The following is a 6,981-nucleotide window of genomic DNA, read 5'->3' on the forward strand; positions in this document are numbered from 1 at the left end:
AGTGAGACAAAGCTGACTGACTGCCTGGCTCTGCTTTGCCTGGCCAGTTCCTCCTGCCATGTGTTCGCTGGGGGTCATTGTCAGAGACTGTGAATAATCGTGTGCTGCGGCTTAGGCCTGGAGGACTGTGGGTTGTGTTTAGGAATCTTGGAATGGCCCTGTGGCTCCTGAGCAGGGGCTCAGGAGCTGAGTGATATGGTTGCAATGATGCATGTGGTTGAGCTGTGCCAGCTCTCACCCAGGTCAGGCTGGGTGTGGGCCAGGCTCAGCTTCCCAGCCACCAGAGTCACACAGTAGACCACGCTGGGCAGAGATGGGCTATTTTTAGGTGTTTTTGGATATAGCTCATGTTTTGTTGCATGGAGGCATGCCTGGCATGGCAGCAGAGTAGGGCAGTGATGGCTGCTTCAGTGCTGCCAGAAGCTTGAGGCTAATAGGACAGGCAGGTCCTTTAGCAAGTACTAAAGCAGCAAACTATGAGTCTCCCTTTATGGGTAAGTGCAAAGTGCTCCGAGCAAAGCATCAAGGGACTCCTGTGTGTACTGCCAGCTCTGACACTGCCTCCTGCTGTGGCTCTGGGCACATCACTTTCCTGTCCTACGGCTTTGTTTCTGCTTCTAGAACATGGGGACAGCAGCCACCTGTGGATGCCTCACAGCTGGGTATTAGGAGAAATTTGTTCATGTCTGTAAAGTGCTGTGACGTTAGTTCTTGTGTAGCCCAACACGTGGGGACAGAGTCAGCACTGCATAGAGCCAAAGGAGTGGCCAGACTGGGGGAATTGTGGGGGTGAGAGATTAAACCAAAATCTCACTCTGTAGGGGGGCTGACAGCCCCCACAGACCTGGAGCAAAGTGGGAGGGGGGGCCCAGCTCCCCACCCTGGAAAGGGTGAGGCCAAGGGAAAAAGGCAGTCAGCTCTGGGTCACCACCTCACTCCCGCAGAGCCATGCACAGCCCGGCGGCCGAGTGCTTCCACAGCATTTCAAAGGGGCCCAGGGCAACAGTCCCCTTTGCCCTCCCACCAGTGGGCCTGTGTACAGACTACCTCCATCTCTCCGTGCTGAGCCTCACACAGAAATCTGCCCAGGTGAGTAGAGTAACCAGATCTCTCTGTCCCAAATACAGCTCCTCCCAGCTCCTGGCCTCTCCTTCCACTTTGCCCCCAGGCCTGCAGTGGCTGTCGGCCCCACTGCCTGAACACTCAGCTCCTCTTGAGCAAAGGCTGAAGCAGGGTCCATAACAGTTTGTGGACACACTAAAAAAGAATCCATCCCTTGCCCTGGGGTTCTAGCAAGCCTTTTACTCATATAAGAGCAGCACAAGATTTTGGTTTAATCTCTTACCCCCCACAGTTCCCCCAGGCTGGCCATTCCTTTGCCTCCATGCAGTGCTTACTCTGTACCCATTGAGATGTGATGATGGCAGGGGCTAGAGCCATGTGATCTACTGTTCCTTCTGAGGGATAAGCACCCAAAGGTGTGATATACTGGCAAGCAGTGCGTTATCACAACATCTCCCCAGCCAGGAGGATCCAGGCTGCTTGCTCCAAAGTAGACCATGTAAAAGTCAGAAACCCTTTTACAGCATGAGCTACTTGGTTTCTGAGAATGTTGCTCATCCAGAAGTGGCACTGAGATGTCCCTGAGGGTTTAGCATGGGTTCCCCCACTCCCAGCTGATTAAACAAGGGTGACAGGAGCAGGAGTACTCAATTAAATGGCATAATCATTTTGATAGTCAAATATGAAATAATTAATGCACTGCTGCATCACAGGCCCAGAATACCCTGAAACACTCTTTGTGCTGCTGGGAGTCAGGGGAGGGGGACAAGCACCCCCCCCCCCCCACAGATGATCTCATCTGTACTAAGGCAAAATTTTCCTTCACACCCTCTTCATGCTGTGTCACTCCCAGCCTCAGCAGAGGAGGAGGGGGCAGCACTGGGGTGATAAGAAAAGCCAGGAGTCCTGTGCTGAATGAAAACAGCAAGCTGCCCTGACTCAGGCCACAACAGAGGCAGCTGTTGCAAGAGGCTCCTAACTCACCCATTCTCCTTGCTAACTTCAGTGGAGTGTGGCTTGTTTGCTGAGGTTGTATTTGAAGAGGAGACAGCTGACAGGAGGAGGTTCTGCTGCAAAAGGTGATATTTCAAACTTTACAATAAATTAAGGATCTAATTTAAGTGGTAGCGTGTGATCTGCTGGGAGAGAATGTATGCTTTTAATTTGTGTCTCTGGCACCTGGCTCCTGCCATGTATTTAAAATGCTTAAGATTCAATGGAGAACGATTATAAGAAGTTTGGTTTTCCATAATCAGCAGATGTGATTTTTAGCTCTGGCCCCGCGATGTTGGGCAAACATACTCGTAAGACCAGGCAGAAAATAGAAATCTTATATCTAATCTCTTCTTTCAGTCTAGCCTGGAGATCCACCTTGAAGGAATTCTTGTGATTAACTATTGAGCAAGTCATCTTGCCTCAGTGAAAGAGTGCTCGGTCTTGAGTGTCTGTCTGAGCAGGAGCCATTGAGAGAGCTCAGGCTGCACAACCAATGATGTAAAATGTGACATATTTACAGCTACAAATATGCCTGCAGCATTACAATCTAGTACAAAGAAGATTTAATCCCACTGGCCCCTGTTTGTTAAACTGAAGAATAAAGAAAGAATTAAAAGAAGAACTAATGCAACCCTGATATTAGGAAAAGGTCTTGATGAGAAAGCTGGTCTGATAGAGCAACGAGGGTTCCTGTGGCACCTTATAGACTAACAGAAATGTATGAAAACAAAAAGCAGTCAAGTAGTACTTTAAAGACTAGCAAAATAGTTTGTTAGGTGAGCTTTCATGGGACAGACCCACTTCTTCAGACCATAGCCGTACCAGAACAGACCTGGTCTGAAGAATGGCTATGGTCTGAAGAAGTGGGTCTGTCCCATGAAAGCTCACCTAATAAACTATTTTGCTAGTCTTTAAAGTGCTACTTGACTGCTTTTTGTTTTGATAGTGTACAGACTAGCACGGCCCCCTCTCTGTTAGCATTCAGAAATGTATGAGCATAAGCTTTCATGGGCAAAGACCCACTTCGTCAGATGCAGGTCTTGAATTCTCCTCTTACCATTTCTGTTAGCCTTTAAGGTGCCACAGGACCCCTCATTACTTTTGCAGATCCAGACTAACACGGCTACCCCTCTGATACTGGTCTGATAGGGAACCTTTCCCTAATGAGATGTTTGTAAGGGAACCACCTTTTTCAGAATCTTTCCTGATGCAATCATTTATACAATGGATTGTGGTCATGGCTGCTTCCATAGCATGAGGTCGCTTCAATTCTTTTTCAAACTTGAGTTTGAGGATAGGTGGTGACTGCTGCGCATGGTCCTGGGCCAATGACCAGAGAAGCTCAAGGTGAGGATAGCTACAGTTGTGGAGGATCATCTGAAGTTCAAGCTTGTAAAATGCAAGTGGCTAACCTGTATGGAGTGGGGGGTGTGGTGGTTAGAGCATAAGAGACTGGAACAAGACCCATGTTCTGTGCTTGGCTGCAGGAAGCACTGAAGTCTGGTAGCTATAGCAGGTGCCTAGAAATCAGGATTTGAGTTCTAGTCCTACCTCTGCCAAGCACTCCTGTGATTCTAGATACATTACTCAGGTTCTCAGTGCCTTAGTTTACTATCTTTTGTCCGAGAAAAAAATAAAAGTAAAATGCTATGGCATTATAGAGAAACTGGTATCAAGAATGAATTACAAGGAGGTGAGAGGGCCTAAAAATGGTTAGCTTTACATTTTTAATTTCCAATTTATTGTTCAAAGCAAATATCATCAGTTTTAAGACATGGGAAAAAGCTAATATCTCATTCAGCTTGTTACTCTGCCAGTAAGATAAGTTCCCTAAATTCACATGATCCAATCTGACAAGGTTTTTCAAGCTTATTTCTTTGGGTAATTGAATAGATAAAGGGCATGAACGGAAAAGGAAACTAACATTTTAACCAGGAAAAAATGCAGCAGTATCATGAAGATCAGTTAGCAATATCCTCACAAAGAAATGGACAAGGTAACCAGAATGCCTAATCCATGCAAGTGTTACCTTACTAGCCATTGCAGCCCAAACCCATAATCTCCCAGAAGTCTTGCCCAGACTAATTGCATTCCTCAGAATTCAGCGCCCAAAGGTAAAGAACCTTCCCATGCTCACCAAAGAGCTTCCCAGCGCTATCATCTGTAGTGTTGCCAAGAATCAAACTTCTAACCCTCTTTGGCTAGAAATGCCATGGACGTCACTATGAAATTGCTGATGGGAAGAGGTTATGAAAGGTTGGAGACAGACTTGGCTCAATAGCATCTTGCACAATAATTACAAAGTAAGCAATACACTGTCAGGGAGGGGAACTACAGGGCATTTAGAATCAGGTGGCAGTTTGGACATGGGGATGAGGCTTTTCTGCCTTTCACCCTTGAAATAAATGATGCAAATTCTCTGAGGGTTTATAGGAAAAGAAGGACTGTTTGGAGGTTGCGAGGGGGCACGTTTTCTGCTTTCAGGTTTTTGTCAGACAAGGAGACGTTATAAATGGGTGAAGGAACTAACAGCCTAAATGACCTGAGCAAAACCAATCAGGAATAATCTCCTCCACCAATAAGCCACTAAGCTTTCGAAAGATTGTGGTGAAAATAAAAGTGGTAAAATAAGTATGAAATGGGTAAAATGCTTGTCTTTGGGGCCTGGGGGAGGTGCTGTACAAGTCTCCCATAGGATCGGCATTTATGAGGCTAGCCCCAGGCTACATTACTTTTCCGCAGGAGGTCATGAACTGACAAAATCCCAGATGGGAGCTACCTTCAAGAGCCCCACCTTCTGTGTGTTCCCCCCAATGACAGAGAGGCTTTCTCCACCTGCAGCGCTTGTGCAGGGGGCTTGTCAGAAATGGGACCAAGTGAGGAAGGAATATAATACATGATGCTTCACTAACTCCTTGGCTCTCTGTATCTTATACGCATGTTATCTTACATTACTCTAATGCCTTCATTCCTAAGGTCCCAACGCACTTTACCAAGGCATATTGGAAACACAGAAATCACTTCCCTCACCACTAACAAGAAGACATCTGTGAGCATATCCTGGCAGTATTCACCTGCCAGCTGCTTGCACATAGAATGTGGTTGCTGTGCTACTAAACATCTTGGTTGCATCCCCAGATGTCCAGAGTTGGAACATAAGTTAAAAGAAAAGCACCCTTTTGCAGAATGTCACAAGGCAGATATGGGACAAGGATATGTGGCTATCACAGGTGCAAAGACCCTTTCTGTGTACAGCCAGTTGATTTTTTTTTCCCATGGAATATCTCGTGTTCATTACTGACAGTGCACTGCATGTTCATTTGCAGATTTCCTAGATGATGCCCTACCACAGAATCTTAGCGTTACTAAGCTTCCTGATTCTGTCCTGGGCTCCAGCAAGAACCTCTGAGGAAATGGGGAGTGAGATACTTCAGACTATCTATGATACTGAAGCAAACTTTCCCCAAACTAGCCATGAGGAGAGAGACAACTTAGTAACCAGCGACACCGCGGAGAACAGCAAGATCCTGAAGTTGGCAGCTGATAAGGGCCTTTCAGCAGCAAACAGAAGTCGCCATGGCAGAGGTGATGAGGCCAGCCACAAGGAAGTATGTTGGGCGTTACTGGAGGAGTCAGCCAAGAGGACGCTTTCCTTGTTGCCTTCACTCAGCCACAAGAAAGCCACTAGTGTCAAAAAGAGAATCCCTGGGACTAAGTTCTTCCTATCACTTGATGTCCCCACACATATCCTGAAAATCCTGATAGAGCTGGCCAAAGCTAAGCAGATGCAGGCCAAAGCAGCAGCCAATGCAAAGCTCATGGCACAAATTGGACGCAAAAAATGAATCTAGTTCCATTTCAGAAAGACTACCATCCTCAGCTTCATCAGAATTTGGAAATCCCCATTGCACAGATGTGATCTAGTGCATGGGTTTGCCACTTGTGGTAGGTGGTCCACAGAAACCTGGTTATCCAGATGGAGCCAGCTCTGCCTCTTTATGTTCAGCCACTTTTACAGCTATCCAAGGTCTCTGCTGCATAGCTTTGCTACCGCTATTAGTTGCCACTACTACATAAGAGGTAGATGCAAATGCAAGGAAATGGGAGTCACATTCAAGAACTCAAGCCACAAGTAGGACTCGTAAAATACACATACATTCTAATTTTACTTGTCCATGCAGTTTGACCTTGGGCAAGCTGCATCCTTTCTCTGTCACATTTATAATGTGCCAAACACTGAGGCTTTTATTCAGTTCTTGTTCAGGAAAACTCATTTAAAAACTGTGTAAGGGTCTCAGAATTTGACTTATTTATAAATTTACTGTATACTAGTGACCACATGTTGTGCTGAGCTAAGTTAGCTCCATCCAGAGGAAGAAAGGTCTTGTAACTGTGGCTGTACACGGGAAGTCAGGAAACCAGTCCTGGCATCTGTTCCCAGCTGTTCTACAGACTCCAACGGCAACCTTGGAAAAGACTCTCAATCCCTTTTCTTTGTCTCGCTTCCAATAGTACTACTTCCCTACCTGTGTGTGAGGATAACATTATTCATGTTTGATTCAGTTAGAGGCTATAGTGTTGGGGGGCCAAAGAAAAGGCAAAGAATAAAAAAAAAACAAATGAAGGAACTGGGTCTCTGGTGTAGTTTTTGCTAGTGTCGTACAGAGCATTTTTCAAATCCAAAACTTCCTGCAGGTATCTCTTCTGTATAATTATCTTGGCTTCTGTTGGAACATGAAACGTGTGGGATGCATCAGTGTTATAGGCAAAGAGCTACAGTAAATACTTTGTCCCTTCCAGTCAACAAAATAATAACTGCAAACATAAAAACATCACTGACAGGTAGTTTGGTCCCCCTATTAAAAACAATAAATTTCACATATACTGGTATGCACAGAAATGTTTTTATCTCTCTATTTCAAT

General features: G+C 45.7%; 1 long non-coding RNA gene across 1 annotated transcript; it reads left to right on the forward strand.

The window, feature by feature from the left end:
- Window positions 1-1,940: 1,940 nt before the first annotated feature.
- LOC142019166 (uncharacterized) lies at window positions 1,941-5,565 on the forward strand. The gene is made up of 3 exons (XR_012647003.1): window positions 1,941-2,141; window positions 5,197-5,288; window positions 5,385-5,565. It is a non-coding gene; the product is annotated as an uncharacterized LOC142019166 (long non-coding RNA).
- The last annotated feature ends 1,416 nt before the right edge of the window (window positions 5,566-6,981 follow it).

Source organism: Carettochelys insculpta, chromosome 11 (assembly GCF_033958435.1).
Source record: "Carettochelys insculpta isolate YL-2023 chromosome 11, ASM3395843v1, whole genome shotgun sequence".
Lineage (NCBI taxonomy): Eukaryota > Metazoa > Chordata > Testudines > Carettochelyidae > Carettochelys > Carettochelys insculpta.